Source organism: Lathamus discolor, chromosome Z (assembly GCF_037157495.1).
Source record: "Lathamus discolor isolate bLatDis1 chromosome Z, bLatDis1.hap1, whole genome shotgun sequence".
Lineage (NCBI taxonomy): Eukaryota > Metazoa > Chordata > Aves > Psittaciformes > Psittacidae > Lathamus > Lathamus discolor.
The window spans coordinates 29,660,404-29,682,387 of NC_088909.1; the positions used below are offsets into that span (position 1 = coordinate 29,660,404).

General features: G+C 36.0%; 1 long non-coding RNA gene across 1 annotated transcript in view; it reads right to left on the reverse strand.

The window, feature by feature from the left end:
- The window catches only part of LOC136005689 (uncharacterized), a 68,496-nt gene that overhangs the window by 39,373 nt on the left and 7,139 nt on the right, over nucleotides 1–21,984 (reverse strand). Inside the window, exon 2 of the long non-coding RNA XR_010608838.1 lies at nucleotides 16,219–16,363. This is a non-coding gene — a long non-coding RNA (uncharacterized LOC136005689). The remainder of the gene's footprint in view (nucleotides 1–16,218; nucleotides 16,364–21,984) is intronic.

Consider the following 21,984-nt stretch of genomic DNA (forward strand, 5'->3'; position numbering starts at 1 on the left):
CGTCATAGGATGTAACTGTAGACAGATGCATGACATATGAACGAGTTCACGGTGAACCCATGAAGAAGGGAAAAATGCATCAAGCATGATTTGGGTGGAAATACCTTGAAAAAACTGCTACATGAAAGAATAGTTTATATACAGCATTTCTTTTATATTTTCTCCAGGGTTACATGTTCAATAAAATAAAAGTAATTATTATTCTTTAAGTATACAAGACTGTAAACAGGAAATTGATGAAGGATAAACTTTTTGTACTAGGAAGCCCAGATATTGCAATCAGAATGAAAGCTACAGGCTAAATTGCACAAATAGAAGAAAAGCTACACCATGCAGCACATTATTTAATAAATTTTACACTCGATACTGACTTATGTGCAAATTATGCTCCATGTATAATATTTAACTGGCTAGTGAAGTCATCGTTTTAAATCAGATTTTATTAAATGATCTTTTGAAGACAATATTAGTTAAATGCATATATACATGTATATAAAACATTAACTATATAGTCATGAATTTATATATATTTCATAGCATATAAAGAGAAAACATCAATCTTGTTCAGTTATCACTGACTCCCCTAAAAATATTTATACTTTTATATGAAGTTTCAATTCCATGTGACTTTGCATAAGTCATAGATTCTGTCAAGAAAGGGATACTCAATTGAGGGTACAGGATTCTAAATCTCCAGCTTTTCTTTTACCAGTTGTCCATATTTGTGATCAGTAAATAGGTCATATAAATATCAGTCCTATCACTTAGAATGGGCTACTCATTTTTCATGTTCCTTGATGGTAAATTATTTCGTGACTGCTCTTCTTTCCAAAAACATAAATTAAGATGTTGTGTTCACATGGGGGTGTACTGAACTTTGCAATGACACATGGAGCTACTCCTGTTAGGATAGTGATCAGAGTCTTGACTGTGTGTTGTGGAGCATCACTTTTTGCAAGATTGTTTGAAATGTTTTCTTCACAGTTTTTGACTAGCTTCTAGATGAATAAACGCCCAACCCAGTACTATACAGAAATTACCTTAGCTAGGATGATGAAACTGCTGTAGTAAAATGCTGTATTTCTAGCCAGGCATATCTTCGTTCTGCTGCAAAATATTCTATAAAAATACGTTTTCCAGAAAACTAATTAAGTTTGACTTCTTGGTGCCAGAGTAGACAGATTTTGTAAAGTAATATTCTATAGAGGGACAAATAAGGTGAGCAGATGTGCTTTCAATTTTCCTCACAGTGTCAGATCTTTCAAAATGGTATTTTATCTAAAAGCATGAATAAATTCTAAAACAACTTTGGAAATACATATACACTCATTCCTTAATTATATACACAGTCTAAAACCTCTACTGAAGAACGATACAACTCAGTGTCTGAGGATTGTATCTTCCCACTCCATCTTCCAATATGACTCTTTGTATAAATCTTTTAACATTCATTGATATTCCACTACAAATGATAGTATTTCAGTTGAAATAATCACCTTACATCTATTTCAGGTGCTTTGGATTGCCACTCTTTCACTTTTCCTGACACTTTTCACCACTGAATTTGATTCTGAAATTATCTTTACCGTACATTTTCAAAAACCAGCTTTCACCAGGGGATAGACAGGTTTTGCAGTGCTTGTACTGTCTCAGTTCTCCTTATAATTGTATTTTTCAGATGCCAAGACAATTAGGTGGCTGTTGAGAACTACTGTGGGTATTCACAACTTGTTTCTGTATTGCTTGATATAACACAAGAAGAAATTTTATGTAGAAATAATAGATTTCTAAATTATATTTCACATTCTTATCTGCCCCTAAGCTCAAAAAATTAATAGAAGAATGATAATATCAGGTGAACATAACTTTTCGGCTTCTCTTGGTGTTCTGAAAGTGCTTTTTTGCAGCTAGAGTATGCTTTCAGAAAAATTATCTCAGAACATGGAAAATTGCACGAGGTGGTTTCTATTATGCCTCAAGAAGATTCAGAGTAATTAAAGGCTTGAACAAGTTATTATTGATATTACATACAAACACAGGACAGAAAATGTAATAGTCTTCATGTTTTCTTGAGGATCAGAAAACAAGATACACACAGGACTCCTGATTCTTCTATTGAATGAAGGAGAGAAGGGTTTACTGGCCAAATAATTGTTACCTGAGACCTTTGTCTGAAAAGTCATAAGATACTTTAAAATCTAATAAGGAAACTATTTCATACTCACGTTGATGCTTAAATTAGTTACGCATTCATACACTCAAAACTTGCAGGAAACTTTTGGTATCAAACAGTGTTAATTCCTAACAGTAGCAGGACTCATGTATCAGATTATTAAAACTGTGGTGTTTTTTTCCTGCAGGCCTATAATGGTGAGGACTTAACACATAAATATCATCTTCCTCTTTCAAAATCAAACTCAAGTTTTTGTCACAGTTCTACCTCAAAGCTGTTTTCTAAACTCAGACATATCCTGGTGATACTACTCAGCTCAAACAAGCAAATAATAAAGGGCCTGAGTTTTTTAATGCTGTCATATCTAAAGCACTCTTCCTCTTGATACACTGGCCAGGATAAATACAAACTAATGAATAGATGGGTTAAAACAGATAGCTATGGAGAAAAACTGATAAGCTATTACAGTTCATAGCATTTTATTTACATATTTTAAATAAAGCAATATATGCAGTTTTGAGGGAGGACTGGTTCAACATTTTAACATATTCTCCTTTCCAGTGAAGTTGTCAGTGTTTAGTGCATTAGTTCCTCTGAGTGGTCTCCCTTTTTTTATATTGTATATTAATGATGCATTTTGGATGAAAAACTGCTTGTTTGACCACAGATTTGCCTCTCTACCAGATTGGAAGAACATGTTAATTTCAATGGATAGGTTTCCATCTCCTTTGCCAGCAAGGACTGTTCACTTCAGCATAGTTTCTGTTTATATTCTATTTAGCATAAAAGCACCAAATGATGATGAGTTAAACACTCCCTGTGGAAGACCAGAGCTTGTTCCAGCTTCTTGGAATACTGGATTTCTTGCATGTGGCTTGGTTCACATAGGATAAATTCTGGGAAGTGGTGAAGGTCCTTGAGTTTGGATAACCTGCTCAAATCATACACAAACCCTTATTTTATGCCATCTTTTCTCCTTGATCAGAGACCTCTGCTAGAGCAATGTAGCATTCTGGCTGATTTTGATGTGTGGTTTTATAGCACCATGTATCTGACACATCCAGAGGAAGAGCTGGTGCAGCCCTGCATCCTGCAAGACCACTCACTGCATTGTGCCCAAGAGCAAAACGGAGTTCACAGGATTTGCTTGAGGCGGTTAGTAAGGCACAGGTCTGTGCAGATATATATGTGCATCCACCTCATGCCTGTAGAAGAGGTTTGGAGAAAGCCCACTGTACTGAATATTCTTTCTGGAGTATCTTTTTATGTGCAGGCTACATGACGAGAAGCGAACATATTACAAAAGAGAGTTTCTTTATACAGCTTGCTCCCCTTTGTGAAGCTTTATCAATGGAAAAGCTGCAGGCAGCACAAACAAGACAGCCTGTGACTATGTTTGATTTTCACATGAGAGGAGCTTTACACCATTTTCAGCAAGAATTCCATCTCAGACTTTGATGGAGGAAATTTTCCTTGGGCAGATGATGTATAGTAATTTTTGGAGCGGTTAATAAATATCCTCTCTTACTAATGCATTCTATTTTATTAGCTAGATCAATATTGCTGTAATTTCTAGCCATTAGCATCTCACTGCTGCATAGTACATAAAAATATTTACATTAACACTGATCAAAATTGCAACAGCATATATTAAAATATGAATGACATATAATCAGAATTTTCTGTTTCTACTGCCTCCAGTTATTTGTGACCCCAGATATGAAGTTCAAGTTTACACTTAATAGCACAATTATGTAAATCTGTAATTCTAACACTGAATTACAGCTGGTAATGATCAATAATTATATTTATGTATGATGTGAAGTTAATACTGCCACCATAGATTAATGTAAACAACAAAATTATTTCAGCAGTCAAGAGCTAACAAATCATCATAAACAAAGAGAACTAAAACAATCTCTTTGGAGCTTAATTCGCCCAGCGTAGTAAACAGATTTTTTATTTCCGATGAATGTAAAATAACTGATTAAAGAAAACACATCTCTACAAAAATTGCACAATGGCTGTATCTGTTAATATAGTGTTGGGGCTTTTCTTAAAGAATCTCTGAAACAGAAAGTTGTTTTTTTTTTTTTTTTGCGAGAAAAATCTCTTCAAAGAAGTCTGGATAATAAATTTGTTGAAAGAGTTCTGGGGGAAAATAAACCCTGAGGAAAAAAAAAAAAACCAGATTAAAAAGAAGACAGAGCGAGGGATAACCACAATATTTCATAACTTCAGAGCTCTTCAGAGTTTAGTCACCTGTTATATTGTTCTCTGTTGAAAAGGACAACAAGCAACTGCAGAATGGGACAGAACAGTCTGTGGAGTTGGCTGGAGCAGGTGGTACCAAAGATTTGCCCTGGTCTGTTCACTATTCTTTCAAGAATACAAACCAGAGTTACAGTAAGAACTATTTTTTATTTTCAAAAACTTTTTCTACCTTATTTTTGATACTTAAAATGCAACAGATTCTGCATGGGTTTACCTGAGAAATGGTAAGCACATTTTGGAACCTCTGAATGGGAACCTTCTTGCAAAGCTGGTCTTGTCCAGCAAAATGAGTCTGCAAGATAGCCCAGTGCTCCAAACTGGGTCCACACCTAGAGAAGGCTGAATCTGTCTAGTTAGAAAGGGAATACATGCACACTAATACCCTGATGCATTCCTTGCAGGATTGGCTCAGAATTTACTTTATAGAAGCCATAAAGCCCAGATAAAGCTGTGGATGGCTAACTAAAATAGGCTGCACTTCCTCTTCAAGTAGGAGCTACATTGTCTATCAACATAGCTAGTGGCAATGGTGCAGAAAGGCATGTGGTGGTTGGAGAAGTGTTAAGATATTCTTGGGAAGGAACAGTGTCTGGTCTGAACTCTAGATGGCAGTTCCTATTTCTTCTATAAATGTGCCACATTTTCAAAAATGGGCATCATGGCAACATGGACTTGAAATACCTTCAAGTGCAGAAAAATGTGAAAATGGGATCACATACAAAGAACAAGGGAGATAATTATGATCTGTCTTTAGAAAATGTCAGCAAACACAGTTTTGGAGCACAAGCTGAGTTTTCTCTGCAGTGGCTGATCAAGAAGTAACCCAGGACCTTCAGTGACTTCAGCGAGCTTTATCCCTCTCCTTAACTCTGCTTCTTCTCTCATACATGTACTTTTTGTCATTTATTTCTGTTGTCTAGTTTCTCTTTAATACAGAGGAAGCTTACACTTCTGTTAAATGTTTATCCCTGCAGAATGAGGTCTAATGACAGCTTTTAGCCAAACCCTCTTATTTACAGGCTTGGAATAACTGTAAGACCATGACTTTGGTAGGAAGCCTGTGCTGCAAAGCCCTGAAGGAGCATCAGTTGAACGGAAAGTGTGTGTATTACTTACTAAAGGGTTTTTTCAGGATTTTAGCAAACATGTGGGAACAAGGAGGGGAGCATATCATTATGTTAATTCTTAAAAAAACCCCAAAACCAGCAGTAATTAATTACAAATAAAATTAAAAATGGTTTTGTAGTACCCTCTTTTTGGCACTTGAACGATGGAAGAATGCTGCCAAGTTCATTACCGTTTTTTTGATTTGTTGTCAGACAGTGCCTTGAGTGGGTAGAGGGTTGGCTTACAACTTTTAATTTCATATTTTAGGCAGTTAATTTCTGCAAGCTGTTGTGAAGATGACAAGATTAAGAACTGAATACTGAGTAGGGGGCTAAACACCTCTTGTAACAGGGAAAATTGTCTGAACAAAATAGGGAGAGCTGGAATCACTTCAGTACAAATTTCTTTTTTTTAAGTGTTCGTCTTTCATACTTCTTTTCACTTTACTTTTCTTCTGTCTGCAATATTTCCTTTTTAATTTGCTTTCTGACTAGGAGAGCTTTCACTAAATAAATAGCAAAACATTTAAAAAAGAAACCACTTATCTATACAATAGAATCAAACAGGGAATTCAAAGAAACAGAAAACAAAAACAAAAGAAACAGCTTTAATCCTAAATCAAATTTTACAACAACATTATACTTAATCCAGAGTTTTTTGAATGAATTTAAAGCAGACTGAAAGTTTATAAGAAGGGCAAACTGTAAGATAAAAAAAGGAAAGAAAAAAAAGTCCTGTGAACCAGTCTCTCATGAGGATCAAGAGCAGTGAGTTCTAAAATCACTGAGACAGACCTAATTCCAGTCATGTGTTTTTATTCACTTAGTACCTGCAGGAAAATGAGGGAAACCCTGTCTTATGGCAAACAGTTTATGAAAGACATAGTACCCAACATTGAGAATGAATCTGCTGGAAATTTTGCAGAAATAAATGAAAAGGACCACCTGAATTCTTTTATGTTGACAGTAATCTCAGTGGAGAAAAGAGGTGTATGACATACTAAAACAACAAAGAGGATCAAGCAATTATGCTCAAAACTGAAATAGCATCAGACTGCCTCAAAAGATGAATTTTCTATAGGTTTAGTACAGGATACTTATCCAGTTTGTTTCAGAGTAATGACTCACTCTGAAACCTTCTCCCCATACACACTTGTCCTGGGTTCAGCACTATCAGTCATTTTTTCTCCTTCTTAGTAGTTGGTGCACTGCTGTGCTTTTCACTTTCACTCTGGGAACAGCACTGATAACACTGATGTTTTTACTGGTTGCTAAATAATATTTACTGACCAAGGACTTTCTCAGTCTCATGCTCTGCCAGGGAGGAGGTGAAGTCGGGAGGAAGCAGAGACAGGACACCTGACCCAAACTAATAACCAAAGAGGTATTCCATAGCACAGCATGTCATGCTCATTATGTAAACTGGGGGCAGTTACCTGGAAGGGTGAGATCACTACTGGGTATCAGTCAGTGGGTGGTGAGCAGTTGTATTCTCTTCCCTTGTTATTTTCCTTACTGGACTGTTTTTATCTCAACCCATTGCAGTTATATTCTTTCCATTCTCCTCTCCATCCCTCTGTGAACGGGGGTAGGAAGGGGGGGAGTGAGCGAAGAGCTGCATGGTTTCTGAGTGACAGGCTGGGCTTAAACCACGACAACACTCAATTTGAAAACTATGCCAAAAGATGGAGCCTAAGAAAGTATCTCTTTGAGAATCTTTTTTTATAAAAATCTTCATTTAAAAAAGTATTGTGTCAACATAATCTGGAGTTGTAGCTAATTCTATTAATGTGAAGAGTCAGTAATGTTTGACATGCTAATTATGAAAGACTATCAGATTATTCAGGAGGAATTTATATTGACCATAGCTAAAACAAAGTTTAAATCAAAGCACCTGAAAAGAATTTTCTTTTACTTCCACAGATTTTCCTCCACACCTTGTATGCCTCTTTGGATGTTCCTTATCCTCCTGCAGGAATTATTTATTAGTTGGGATAGAACAAGCAGTTTGCATTTATTTAGAGTTCTTCATGTGGTGAAATAAATAAGACTGGGTTTGAAAATATGTGTATATTTCAGCATGAAAGCTTTTCTTGGTGTATCTGAAGTAAATAATTTAAAATGCTTTCATTGCTGAATACAGAACTTTAGAAAACATTCGTAGAAATACGTGTCTACGGCAACCATTAAAAACCAAACATGGGTATTAAGATAATAGAAACACCATTTTAATATAAGCCATATGCTGAAAGATGGTAGTTAAGATACTTAAGTCACATTTACCACAGTAGAAAATAATGTGGATCACGATACAGAGCATAAGTGCACATGTTACTGAATTTTTTTCCATCTCTCTGACAAATTTGGAAACTGATATAAAAAACTTGTAAAGATGCAGAACAAGTATTCAAAAGTATCATACTTGAGGGCTAGCCAGAGGCAAAGAGAAAAGTCATAGTTTTGAGTTCTCCATTATTGGCCTGTTTTGGTAGTTTAACAGTTGTGGGGGATGTGCTTCTGTGCAAAAGTGTCACATTTGGGAAAGACACCTCGCTATCAAATCATTCAAAATGAAGAGCCAAAAATATCCTTCCAATGCTTTATGTAAAGAGACATATTGCAAATATGATTTTGAAACAGTGGTCGTGCTGCAAGTTTTGACCCCTGCAGCGCAACACAAGTATGAACTGGAAACTCTTTAGCAGAACATAGCAACCCTGTAAAAATTATCCTTGCAAAGACATGGAATTTCTAATCCAATGTAAAATAAAATTCAAAGCAATGGGATTTTTTTTTTTTTTTATATGATCAATGGCTCAGAGTACTCTGTGTCAAAGAGGACCACACCGAACAATGAAAGCATTGTTACTCAAGAAAATAAAGCAGAGGCATGACTGTTTCACTACAATTGAATACAGAAAGATGTTGCAGCCAATTGCTTGTGGGTAAAACATAAAAACAAGATTGCAGTAAAAACTAGTTTGCTTAACTCCAGCAGTAATGGTTTCATTAAGATGATGACAGCTCTTAAACAGAGATGGGAAATGCATTATGGCAGGACAGAAAGGTTGCTTTCTCCCGTCCAACCCTGATGAGCAGGTAGAAGCACAATATGGGTGGAATTAGAAATTTACTCAGGTTGAAGAAAATGTTTCAAAACAAGGACAGCTGTATGTTCAGAAGGTGTTGGAAGCACATCCTGAGACCTATTTTAAAGTTAGTATGCTCAGCCATACCAGCAAGGCTGAAATACCACTGTTTGTGAGGGAATTAAAAAAAACAACCCCAAAACCAAAACAACACCACCACAGACAAAAAAAAAAAAAACACAAAACAACAAAAAAAACCCCAACCAAAAAACCCACAAAAAACTCCCCCAAACCCAACAAACCACCAAAATCACTCAAAACCAGAGTGAGAGCTGCTGGGAAAGGCGCTAAAACAGGCCAACTACTCTGCAGAAAAACTAAAACCCTCCCGTATGGAGAATGACTCAGTGGAAGGAAAGAGAGGATACATCCTGTTTCCAACCCTAGCCCTCCATCTACCTGTAGATCTATGCAAGGGAAACTCATAACCTGCACTGAGGGTTGATGTGCCCTTCACAAATCTTTCACAAGTCGAACAAGGCCAGGGAGGGATGGCTGATCTCCACAGGGTTGTCTCCTTGCAGGAGTCAGTGCTGCCTGGAACTTTAGCTTTGCTGCAGCACCTCTGCACCTCTGAAAAATGGTTTCACAGATCAGAGCTGTGATGAAGCCTTCAGTGATTAATGGTGTTGGTTAATGAAGAGAGATTGCTGCCCGAACTATTTTACTATATTTTCCTGGTTCTGTACAGTAACACAATGCAACACATGAGATATTAATGTAAAGAGACTGAAATACTTCTCAATTTACTGCATATTTGACATGCTTCTAGTTATACTTGACTTGGTTTTTTTTGTTTTTTTTTTCTTTTTTTTTTTTGAATTACAACATTGATTTTGAATTCAGCAGTGAGCAAAATCTAGCAGAGCTTTGTTGTTTATTCCGCAACCTTCCCTTGATTGTGCATACACAAAAGCTTCTTGCCATTATACAGAGGAACTGAAGAGTGGTAGCTTTATTTTCTGGAATTGCTTTGGAATAGTGTTTAACTCTGTGCTTGCATTAAACTGTGCTTACTTTCTGCCTGCGCTCTGCACCACCTTTTGCAGCTAGAAGGCAGTGCTTCCAAAGTTCATCACAGTCTTTTCCTATCTCAGGTGACCACATGTGGTTGCCTAAGAAGTTGTTACATGTCATTGATATTCTCCATTAAGAATCTGCATTGCATTAATTCGCCACAATTTTGTTAGAGGATTCCACCTTTAAGAGGCACATTTTCAATGGGGAGTTAATATTTACTCCTTAAGCTACTACTTCAGTGTCTGTTAACAGTTATTGAAACACCTGGTGTCTTATCTTTGGCAAAGAGCATACACTTTTGCCTTTATCAAAAATAAAGGATGCAGTGAGGGCTGTGGCCGAAGTGTTAGTAAGAATATTTAAGATAACACATCTGAGGAGGTAACAGAAAGAAAAAGTAAATCCAACTGTATTAACCATCTGAATGAAACTGCCCTTTTAGGGTATGCCATGGGTTGCTAACATTTGTCTAGTATACTCCAGAAGCAACATAGAAGATTTACTTAAAACTGTTTTGATATCACTCTTAGAAATCCAGATAGCATCTATCACTATCATCTATCGCCAATTGCGAGCACTGCTAAAATTCCATTTTTATTCTCGGTTCCATATTATGTATAGTGATTACATGTAAAACAGCACAAAATATCCATCAGATTCTTCTAAAATACAAATTTAAATCTTGAGTAATCTTTCCCGAAACATAAACCCACTGTCCAGTATAATTCAGATCAATGCCTGTTATTTCTACAGCAGCATTGACATCATCACTTAAAAGCTGTCAAACAAAGAATTACTGGAAAGGAAGAAATCAACTGGAAAAATTATATATTTTCTGCATGGTGATAAAGACCAGCTAAAAAAATATATATTTATTACTTTAAAAAACCCTGGAGGGATTACTTTGTTTTGCTTATGTGGATTTCCTTAGGCATAACACCTAATCTTGCAGTTTCCCAGCACTTCAGAAATCTGGTATTTGTAATGGCTTTGTATAGGGAACTGTCAACAGTTTATAAGTGAGCTCAGGCTTTAGAAGGGGGCCCTTCAGGGAGGTTGTTTATTTTCTGTTCTTTCTAATTCTTCCTCATTGAAAACTGGGAAAACACGATTTTTCACAGAAATACTCTCAGAAACGGACTTCTTTTCCTAGCTATGCCAGAGACTTAATCAATAAGGAGATAAGGCTTGTGGTCAAAACCAAAGCATTAATAAAGCCAGAAACTGTCATTGCAATATGGTAACTTAATTTACAAGTTACTTAATTTACAAACAAAATCTACAAGTTACTTAATTTACAAACAACACACTCCATAACTCATCCTTTTACCTTTCTGCCATTAGATGATGTAACAGCATTATCCAGATTACCATTACTTCCAGAGCAAACCTCACAGATACATATTTTGCTCTTGTTTTCTTCACAGCACTAGATGGGCAAAAATGTTTTTTTTAATAAAAGTCTTATTTTATACTGTCTGTACTATACTGTACACATCTGTAAATTATGATGCAAGAAAGAGGTAAATATCGCTTCATTTCAAAGTCGCTTTGAAAATCCCATAGGTCATACCTTAAAAATTGCAATTTTGCAAAGTTAATTACCTTGCCAATTCTAATCTATCTGGCATGCTTCCTTCTTGTTCAGGAAAGAAGATGAAAGAAATACTCTGCAGTGCCAGCTGTCAGCTGCTGCTGGCTTTTGACCCCCTACCACTTGACGAAGAGTCAGCAGTTGATGATCTTACCTTGCTGACCTACAAGTAAAGATCATCAACCCTGCTGTACTTTGAGAGGATGTTTCACCATTATCTTTGAGGCAGCTGAATTTACAGCCTCTCAGATGTGACATTCTGAAGGAACTCATATTTTGCACCAAAATCTTTCACCTCTTGCCCAGGCCTACTATCCATGCTTACTTATCTCCTAAAAAACAAAGACTGTGGTTTGAAATTCAGTGATAACTTAAATTACCACCAAAAACTATTCATGGCATGTTGAATTGATTTTTCCTGGGGGTAAGCCAAAATCAGGAACCGCATAAATACTAGGAAGACCAAAGAAAACAGGGTGGGAAATGGATTTTGAAGAGTATACCACTTGTACATCTGAACTGCTAAAAGTCATGAGCACTCAAAATGTCATGCACAGAAAGTCCATTTCTATCTGCCATTAACTAAAAGGTTATGTATCATTTTACTTGACACCTGCCTCCTCCTGAAGATCTCTATATTCGCGTTCCTAGTTCTCATTACAACCCATTACATGCAGAAATAAAATTATTTACTACAAAAGTTCAAAAGGTACAGGCTCTTGCAGACCACATGCTTAATAGCTCATGTCATCACTGTGTGTCATAAGAACAACTCTCTGCATGGAGTCTTACTTTAATGGAGTATCCATTTAAAGGTTTTATAAAGGTATAAAAAACTATGCATGGTGTTAGAAGCCAGTGGTGAGGATCACACATGGCTGTTGAAAATGCTCAGTTTTTTCACATGAATTGGACTTTGGTGAGGCCAAAGTCAAAACATAGAAGAAGAACTCCTAATTTCACCTGGGAGCCATGATGGAAACAGGTTATGTGCTCCTTGGTTACATTCAAAGCTGAGAGAAATTCATAAAATATACACTGGACACAAGATATGTTATGGATGCCAAAATTAAAGGAAAACCAGAACTCTGATAATGAGAAAAGTTTGAAAACCAAGTACAGTTCAATTTGTCTTTACAAGCTGTAGGACGAAAGGAGACTTTAAAAAATGGTAGAAAAAAAGTAAAATATTTAATGTATGCAGACGCATGTGCTCAGTTACATGCAGCAGTTAATACCAGGTGAGTCTGTATTATTTCTTCACATAAATAGAATAGTTATGATACTGGAGACAAGACTAGTTTTTGTTTTTTTTTTACTACCTGTTGTAAGAAAAACATTGAAAAAAACTGTTGAAACAAGGATTTTGTGCTTTTGATGTCAGGGTTTCTCCTGAAGACAATCACATCACAGGAAATCTTTGACAATATTCTTCTGCACTTCTAATACCTTAATGCTCAGTACAATATGTGTAATTACTCATACCACACAGGCACATTACATTATATATGACTACATAACAACTTACACAGTTCCATTAACCTGTCCTTCCATTAACCTGTCCTATCTCATTTTGCAGTGAGGTCAACAACTTTTATTTGTGATCGCACCTATTTCCACAGCAACAAACCAATCTCAAGCACTCGGGCTTGTGATGCCACTACTGTGTCAAGAAGAGGAGGATGAGATCCAGCACAAGAAAAGAGAGCTTTTATTCCAACAAAACCACCTTCGATAACAACAAAATTGTCAGAAAAACACTAGTAAGTAAATTGACTTTTTTTCAGCATGATCTGGAATATCAAGAGTTTCCTTTCCCTGCTGAAATCATGCTCACCATGACTGCAAACCTCCACATCTTAATAAAATAGAAACTCATACCTTCTACCAGAAATCCCTCCAATGCAGAAATTCCCAGCAAAGAACAAAGACAATTCTGTGCCCTTGGAAACAAGATATTGCTTTGGGTGCAAGTAATTGACATGGGATGTGTGACTGGCAACATCTAAGAGACTGAATAATTTTGTTTTTATTAAAATATGTTTTTTGAAGCTTAGCTGTATAAAGAATGGTGTGAATGTTTATATACTATAATTGCCTCTTCCTCATTCTCTCACATGTACATCTACGAGATGAACAACCCTGTTTGTTTTCAATATCTTTGCGTAACTGCACTGCGAATGTTGAACTTAAGAATCATAGAATCATAGAATAGTTAGGGTTGGAAAGGATCTTAATGTCATCTAGCTCCACCCCCCCCGAGTATGGGCAGGGACACCTCACACTAAACCATGACACCCAAGGCTCTGTCCAAAGTGGCTTTGAGCACCTCCAGGGATGGAGCATTTACAGCTTCCTTGGGCAACCCATTCCAATGCCTCACCACCCTTACAGTAAAGAATTTCTTCCTTATATCTAATCTAAACTTCCCCTGTTTAAGTTTGAACCCATTACCCCTTGTCATACCACTACAATCCCTAGTGAAGAGTCCCTCCCCAGCATCCCTGTAGGTCTTCTTCAGATACTGGAAGGTTGCTATGAGGTCTCCACGCAGCCATCTCCAAGTGAGTATTCTCACTTCAAGGTCTTACAAATTGGTCATTTGCTTCTTAAAGTTGGATTTGTCACAAAACCCCTTGCAGCTCAGTTCAGAAGTAAACAGTCGTGCGCCAAATTGGGAAAAGTATTATTCCTTCCTCCAGCATAATTAGACTACAACTGTCTTTAAGAACTTGCAGCCAGACATGGATATGGAGACAGATATTATTATTTTCCCTCTGTCAAGCTGTAGCTCAAGCAAGAATTCTGTATTTGGAATCCCTTCCTATTTTCAAGCAAATATTAAAAAAGAATAAAATATTATTTAGAAACTCTTTAACTTTTATTTTATTGGTTTTCAGTTCTTTCTTATTTTGCTCAAGTTAATTTCAAATAATCCTGTATTTCTGCACATCTGCCTAATTGTCTTTAATTTCTCCTGCTCCACTAGCTCACCTCTAAAACTTTCCATTCTCCAGTTCTCTTCCATTTTTTTTTTTTCTGTCTATTAGCTTTTTTCGTCTGTCTCACAGCATTTCCCAAGACAACAGCTCTATGCTTTCGGTTTTTCTGATTTTTATTTTACATTCTCAAGACTTTACTCTCTTCTCCCAGTTTTCTCCTCCCCTGTAGGATACCATAAGAGAAATCTGTATCTTTAATGCCATACAGCAAAGAACATCGTTTGAGAGGCAAAGATAATTTAAGATTATATGCAAATTGGAAAGTTGGGACAGAGACAAAATTAAAGGTTTCATTTTTTTTTTCATTATGCCTTGAAACTTTTTTTTTTTTTTGGTGAATTTCTCTCTTTTTCAATTGTCTATTGATTTTAAATACCTTTTCTACCTTTTTTTTTTTTTTTTTTGACAGGAATTCTTGTCTCTTGACCATTTTCCTGGACTCCAAATATATGAGCAAAGAAATTTCAGTTCACAAAACTACAACTCAAAATATAAGAAATAAAAACTGTCATTAAAAAAAACCCAAACTTTAAATATTGCAGAGTGGATGAGCTTTTGTAGAGGAAAGCTAAGCTTACAGTTAGCAATAGTGTAGCAATTAACAATAATCAAAAACTAAATAATAATTATTTTTTTTTTCAGAAGCGTATTTTAAAAGTTTAGGGGTTTCTTTCCTGCTTTATCCTTAGGGAAATTAAGAATGACAGAAAAGAAAAAAAAAATGACTGCCCTGAAGAAACAATGGATAATCTCAGATAAAAACTGGGGGCTTATACACAGCCAGCCTAAATCAATCTTCTAATTTTTATGGTTTACCAAACATTAGAGACAATATTGAACAATTTTTGTGACAGATTACAAGATATTTGTTTTGCATAAAACATAATAGCTTCCTCATCAGATCATTCTAGAATCTGAAACTTCAAAGAAACAGAGTTTTCCAAGACTCTGACTACTTGAATTATCCATAGAATCTTACCACTAGTTAAATTATCTGTAGAATCCTACTAGCAAAACTAGTGGCAAATCCACACCAGCATGTTCTTCTCAAATGGTTAATTAAGGTGCTTCCTGTGATGCTTTTTTGTTGTAATTACTGAGCTTATGAAAAATTTTTCATGAGCAGATTTTTATCAATTAAATTGTTACTTTAAGCAACAAAATCTGAACATTCATATTTATGACTAATATTGTGCCTCTAACTCACCTAATTATACGCAGACATTTCAGTAAGTGTGGCATACAAAGTCACGCATTTTAATATTTCAGTACAACAAGACAGTTTTTATTTGGCATTTGAAACTTTAAAGTGATCTCTGGATGAGACTTAAAGCACAGGTTTTTGTATCAGTTGTTTTTTTTTTTAATTTTGCTGCACACAGTAGAAAGCGGTCCAAACGTGGGAGGCAGTTAGATAGTTTACAGTTGCGTATAAAACATCAGGAGAAAACAGTAATCCAAATTTCAAATGTTATTTTGGAATAATTTTACACCTGAAATAAAAAAGGTGAGAATGGTCTCCTGTGAGCTGGCATCAATTTAATACAAGGACAATGTCCTTGTATGCTGGTATGCTGGTATGTTCAACTTTTTAGGTACTTAGGGCCTTAGGCACCTGTCTTGCAAAAGGCTGTTGCTAAGCCATTCATTCAAGGCATGTAGGATACTTACGCGTGTATAGTGAGGCATGTAAATTAAAACAAAATAAAGGAAGTATGATCTGATTGACTTTGCAATCCTAAATAACTCTATTGCCTTCTGTAGAGTCAGCTCCTAAGGAACAAATGGGTCTAGTGGAAACTGATTCTATATGTATGGCCTTTTATAGTAAACAAAACCCTTATGACAAACCCAGCTGTACTAGAAGGGGAGGAAGATTATGTTACAGTGACAAACTCACCATTTCAGCATAACAGCCACTGCTATTTTCGATCAGTGTCCCTCTTCAGTTTTGGGTATGGAGGGAGTGAAACTGCATGGGCTAATTTTAAAATCTTCAAATTGTCCCGTTAGTCCCAGTTGGAGGGATTATCCAGTGAGATTTCCTTATTATAAAAAAAAAAAATCAACTAGTTTCTTTTTTTAAAAAAAAACAAACCTGAAAGTGTGAAAATAAGAACTTGAGAAATTGAAAAAAATAAAACCTTGGCTCATAAAAGTATTTTTCATATTTCACAAATATCTTGAGTGCTTCCAAAACAATCCCCTTCATGGAAATATAGTATGTGATGGGCATGTTCTTATGTTTTCTAAGTAAAAGGACTATACAAATAATTTAGCATCAAAATTATTTTGCAAAAGCTTCAAAGATTAAAGATCATTTCACCTACAAGGCTGCCATCTCATTTAAATTTGCATCCAATCTACGGTAATTATGAACACACACATGCATGCACACGTACACTGTAGCTATCTACTATACTAAATTGAAAAAAGATCCCTTGTAAATGAAATCTTTACATGCTTCTATGCAAAGCTACAAAACTGAATAAAAAGATACATTAGGGTGCATTGTTTTGGATCATAAATACTGACAAATACTTTTCTTCCTAAGAGGAAGAAATAGGTGACATTAATTCAGTTTTGAACATTTATTTCAGAAAAGATGACAGATTTCTGTACATAGATATCATCCCACTTTTGCTATGCATAGGATGACCTTCAATTGAACTGCAGAAAGCAAATGGCAGAAAAGTTTTCTGAAGAAGTTTAGTGAGAATATAAGAGATTAATGAAAGTATTTGTGTTGGACACTCTCCCCTGAACAGCATATTTAGAGTGATAGAATCATATTATTTAGTGTACTTTTCAGATCATTTGCAATGTTAATTTATATGAGTTTGATATCGCTTTTGTCTTTTAGTTGTGTGTTATTCTGAGAAATCCCTGGGGAAGGAAAGGATTTATATGCTTTGTGTACACATTCTGCAGACTAAGCACTCCAGCATAATTATTTTTTGGCACTCACTAACTGATTAAAACATCCAATTTAACTCATGATCAGTAAGATTAAACCTTTTTAATATACCTCAAAAGTAAATTATCATTTGCTACTCAAACATCCCTTTCTGCACATGTCCCCAGTAAAGCTATTCTGTTTTTCGTTAATGTACCTTTTAACGAGGATTCCCTTTTATTTCTTCCTCTGGGCAAAACTGCCGTATCCTTTATAGAGACGTAGGAACAAAGATGAGATGGAAGCTGACTGTGCTACTACATGGGTTTCTATTGTCATACCAATTATAAGTCACTTTTTGTGTGTGTGTGTTCTGTACAGACTCAGCTGTTAAAGAAAACACATCCCTGCTTTGTGTTTGCTTGATGTACAGATAAATGTCAGCAGTTAGGGGGAAATAATATTTGAAAAACATCATTTGCATGACTCAGAATAAAATTGTATAGGCTCTTATTTCATTTGGCAATAGCTGGCTTTATTTTTTTAGGATACATTACATTTTAATTTTGCAACAAGGCCCATTTAACAGCATGATCAAACTATGCTCCAGCTTTAGAACTTGGAGGGAAAAAAACAATGGCTTCCAAAGAATGAAAATCCCTCTGCAGCCCTGCATTAGAAAGGAAATATTGTTTGCAGAGCCCAAAACAGGATGGGCACCCAGATACGTATTGCTGAAAATAAAAAAAAAACCAAAACATGAGGTGCCTTGACCAGCACAGATAATATGCTTTCCTTAACTAGGACCAACGTGGAAGTCTAGGACAGTCAGAGGAAGAAGGTTATAAGCTTAGCAGAAAATGGTTACTGTGTAGATGTTGCAGAATGTTAGCCACCTGGATTTTGTCTAATTAGCTCAGAATGACGCATCTCTGAGTGAAGAAGCCTTGTTTTAGATAAATTTAGTCCACCTAACTTTATTTCTTATGTGATGCCATTTTTACGATGCCACCAATTGAAGCTATTATCACCAATGCAGCTCTCTGAAAGAGTTGCATATAACCCACATAAAGACACTTGTGGGATCAATGCTCTTAATATTTCAAAACTAAGGCAGTTAAAGTTGGGCAACAATTCAGAAAATCTTCAATGTAGAATAAGCTGACAGAAAATTAAGCACAGACTTTTAAACTAGCTGCTGTAGCTGTTTCTCGTATTTGTCTTTCTGCACAAAAAAGGGTTGTCATAGAAGCAAGCTATCATCAGGGTTTAGAAACTCTGAAATATAACCGTGTCTGATGAAACAAAACAAAACTGAAGGAAACAGCTTCTGAGAAGGCAGCTCCAGGCAGCTCTCCATGCCAAGTGAAGTTCATTAGGGGGTTGCACCTTCGGCGGTGGTGCAATACTCCACTACCCTCTACTTTATTTATTTTAAACACAGGAAGAAAAGTCAAGATTGGACACAGAAGGAGACAATATCTTCTGGCCTGTTGTGGCTGAGCTTACACACAGAGGTGACTTCTGGTCTAGTTGTTGAAGAGGAAACAAGTACAAATGTCTGGCCTTGGCTGTTAGGGTCTGATTATAAGCACTGTGCTAGAGAATTCATGGATTATTCATGTGTAATTACAGATAGCTATTGTGCTCTTTTAAATCATCCCTACGGCCCATTATGGTCCATAACAACTGAAATAGCAATTGTCATAGTAAGGTTTGGTCTCCGTCATAGAGTGTAGACTCTAATCAATAATGATGAATGGTAAAATTTAGCATCAAGCAGGAGAAAGTCTAGGTGCCTCCTGCCATAAATCTGTACAAATATCAAGCTGTGCAGCTGCTGGATCTGGAAATTTAAAAGGCAACACTCTCCCTCCACCACATACACCCGCACCTCTATAAAAGTTGAAAAAGGAGAAATGTGCAATATGTCAATTCTAATAATCCACATGCTGCTAAGACACTTTTCTATTTATTCAAAGAGGGGTGAACCCTAGGTTGTTTTCAAGGTCAATTCCAGGTGAAAGGGGGGTCATCTGGAGGCCAACTCGGCTCCCATGCAGGTCAATAACGCCTCCTCCCTGCCCCAGAAGACAAGCTGCTCACACCCAATCAATCCACCAACGCTGTCGTTGCACCCAGCGTAATGAACAGTGAATAAATGTAGCCTATCATCACAAAACATGCTTTTTAAGTGCCTTCCCCTTTCATGTAAAACCTCTCACTGTCAAATTCTACATTCACTCATCCAGCAGTGAGTAGCAAAAGTGAGAAATCAGGCTCTCATTGGGGTTGGTAAAAGGTCATTGCTGACAGACACGGAGGTTAAACTGCCGAGTTAAAATACTGTTCATTACCCACTGCAGCTTTTTACTAACTACACTTCTTTGTGTTACAGTCAAGCAGTACATCAATATGCTCCTCCTCCTAATTCATTAGCAATTGTTGAATTGTACAGAAGGGGGAAAAAGAAGGATTGATCTTTTATATGTTTTTTTTTTTTTTCTTTCCCGTGTCAGATACTTTTACATCTTTATCCAGCCGGTATTAAATACTCTGCTCACAGACTATGCTGTCTGCTTGCAATGAACAGTCATCATTATGGGTACAATTCCTGAAGGCAGAGACAGCCAGTTCATCTGAAACCCTAAAGGCTTGGGGCTGCTCAAGCAACGGTTTCTTTTCTCTCACCCTTTTTATTAATTGCCCTTTGCATGTGACATCTGTATATCAATAAACTTGAAACTTTGCACCGCAACTATGTCATATTGAAATGCGTTTGAAGTACAAATCAAGGAAAAAGATGCTGCTCCTGCAGATGAAGTAAAAATGGTTTAAACCAGATGTAGCATGCTAAATTGATATCTAGCTTAGACAAAATGCCTATGACCTGCTCATGCTGACTGGGTTAGATCTTTATCAAACACTAACATCAGTGTAGAGCTCAAGACACTCCCTAATCTAATATTTTATTAAAAAGTGTTTAATGTCTGCATTTTTTGCATGATTAAAGAATTTTGATGTATCTAAAAGAGCCGTTTAGAAGAGCAAGGAACCACTGGAGTTCAAATGGAAACAGGAGTGAAGCTTTTATTTGTACCAAAGGCAGTGATTCAGTGGGAATTCTTAACAATTGAGACCAATTTCCCAAAATGAAATTCCATTCTTTGATTAATTAATAAGTAGATGGAATTTCCTTTACTGAAATACAAAGCTTTTGTATTTAAGGATAACCATCTTAAAAACATAATCTCACAGAGCAATAGGAAAATTATCTCTAATCATGAATAAAATAAAGGTTTATTTACATGCGTGCTACAACAATAATTTAACTCAACAAATTACCATTATCTATTTAAATCTTTAAAAAATGCATTCAGAGATTTCTTCAGGAAAATATTTTTTTTTTCCTCCTGTATGCTTTCTCTCTCAGTGGGACTGAAAATAAAATGTTATGACTTAAATCACAAGAGGCTAACATCATTTTTAGCAACAAGGGCTGCATAATTTCAAGACTATGAGTGAGTGGCTGACTTTAACTAAAATGTTTCAGTTCTGTGCGCATATAGGTATATAAATAATTCAGAATTAATCCCTGCAGAGGGGACAATGGGAATCGTAAATTATCCATGTGCCGTCCTCAACATTAGAGGCAATGAACCTATAGTAACAAACTATGAGCGTTACTCATTACATACATTTCACAGACACCTTAACCTTTTGAATATTAATTTCCCTATGCAGCTTGTAGCTTGGTGGCACGATTTTTTTTCCCTTCCTTTCCTGCTTCTTTCTGTGCCTTCACTCTTTCTTTCTTTCTCTCTCTCTTTTTAACCTTTCCTGAACAACATATCAGTTAAGCTATTGAGTGGGTTGTGAGTGCTGAAGGAATATTGATTCTTTTTCTAACTAAATAGTATCCAAAAGCGTTTTTTTAAAAGCTAGATTGTTGTTTCAGTAATATTACATGCAGCACTTTATGTACTCAGAGATTAGGTATGTGTAGAATACTGGCTTAGCTACTTGATGCAGTCTGATGCATGCAAATCCATGGTTCATGACTACCTCTAAACACCATGAACATTTTGGAATCCTTACCATTTTCTTATGCCAGTGAATGTCACAATCATTTTATGATATCTAAGCATCCCAAGTTTTCCATGAGAATGGTGGAAAGTGTATTTGATCAGCATTGAAAAGAGAATATGGTAATATAATTTTTACCTAACATTTTTCTCTGATACATAAGTGACTGGGGTTTTGATTTGGTTTGGTTTTTTGTTTGTTTGCTTCCTGTTTTGGTTAGTTGGTGGTTTTTTAAATTTTTATTTAAAATATGGCACAAAGAATAAAATTTTCTAAAAACTGTAGTCGAAGGGAGACATTATATAGCTCATCACAAAATGTTGCAACTCTGACGGATTCATGAAAATAACAAAAACTGTATTTTTATTAGGAGCATTTTTCCAGAGAAGAGTATTTCAGGAACAAAGTTGAAACCATACTTAAATCTTCTATACTAAAACCATACTTGAATACTTTTAAACATACAGGGGGAGTCAATGGGAGGTTATGTGCATTATGCAGCAATTATGAAACAAATTATAGAGACAGTTGCACATTCCAGGTTTAGCTGAAATTATACCCTGACTGCTCTGTAAACCCTTGCTTCTCTTAGGAAACTCTACTGGGCCTTTTCATAAGAGAGTTTAGAGGATCAATATCCATTTCGAAAGCTCATGATGATATTTCTGTTAAAAAGTGGAATAG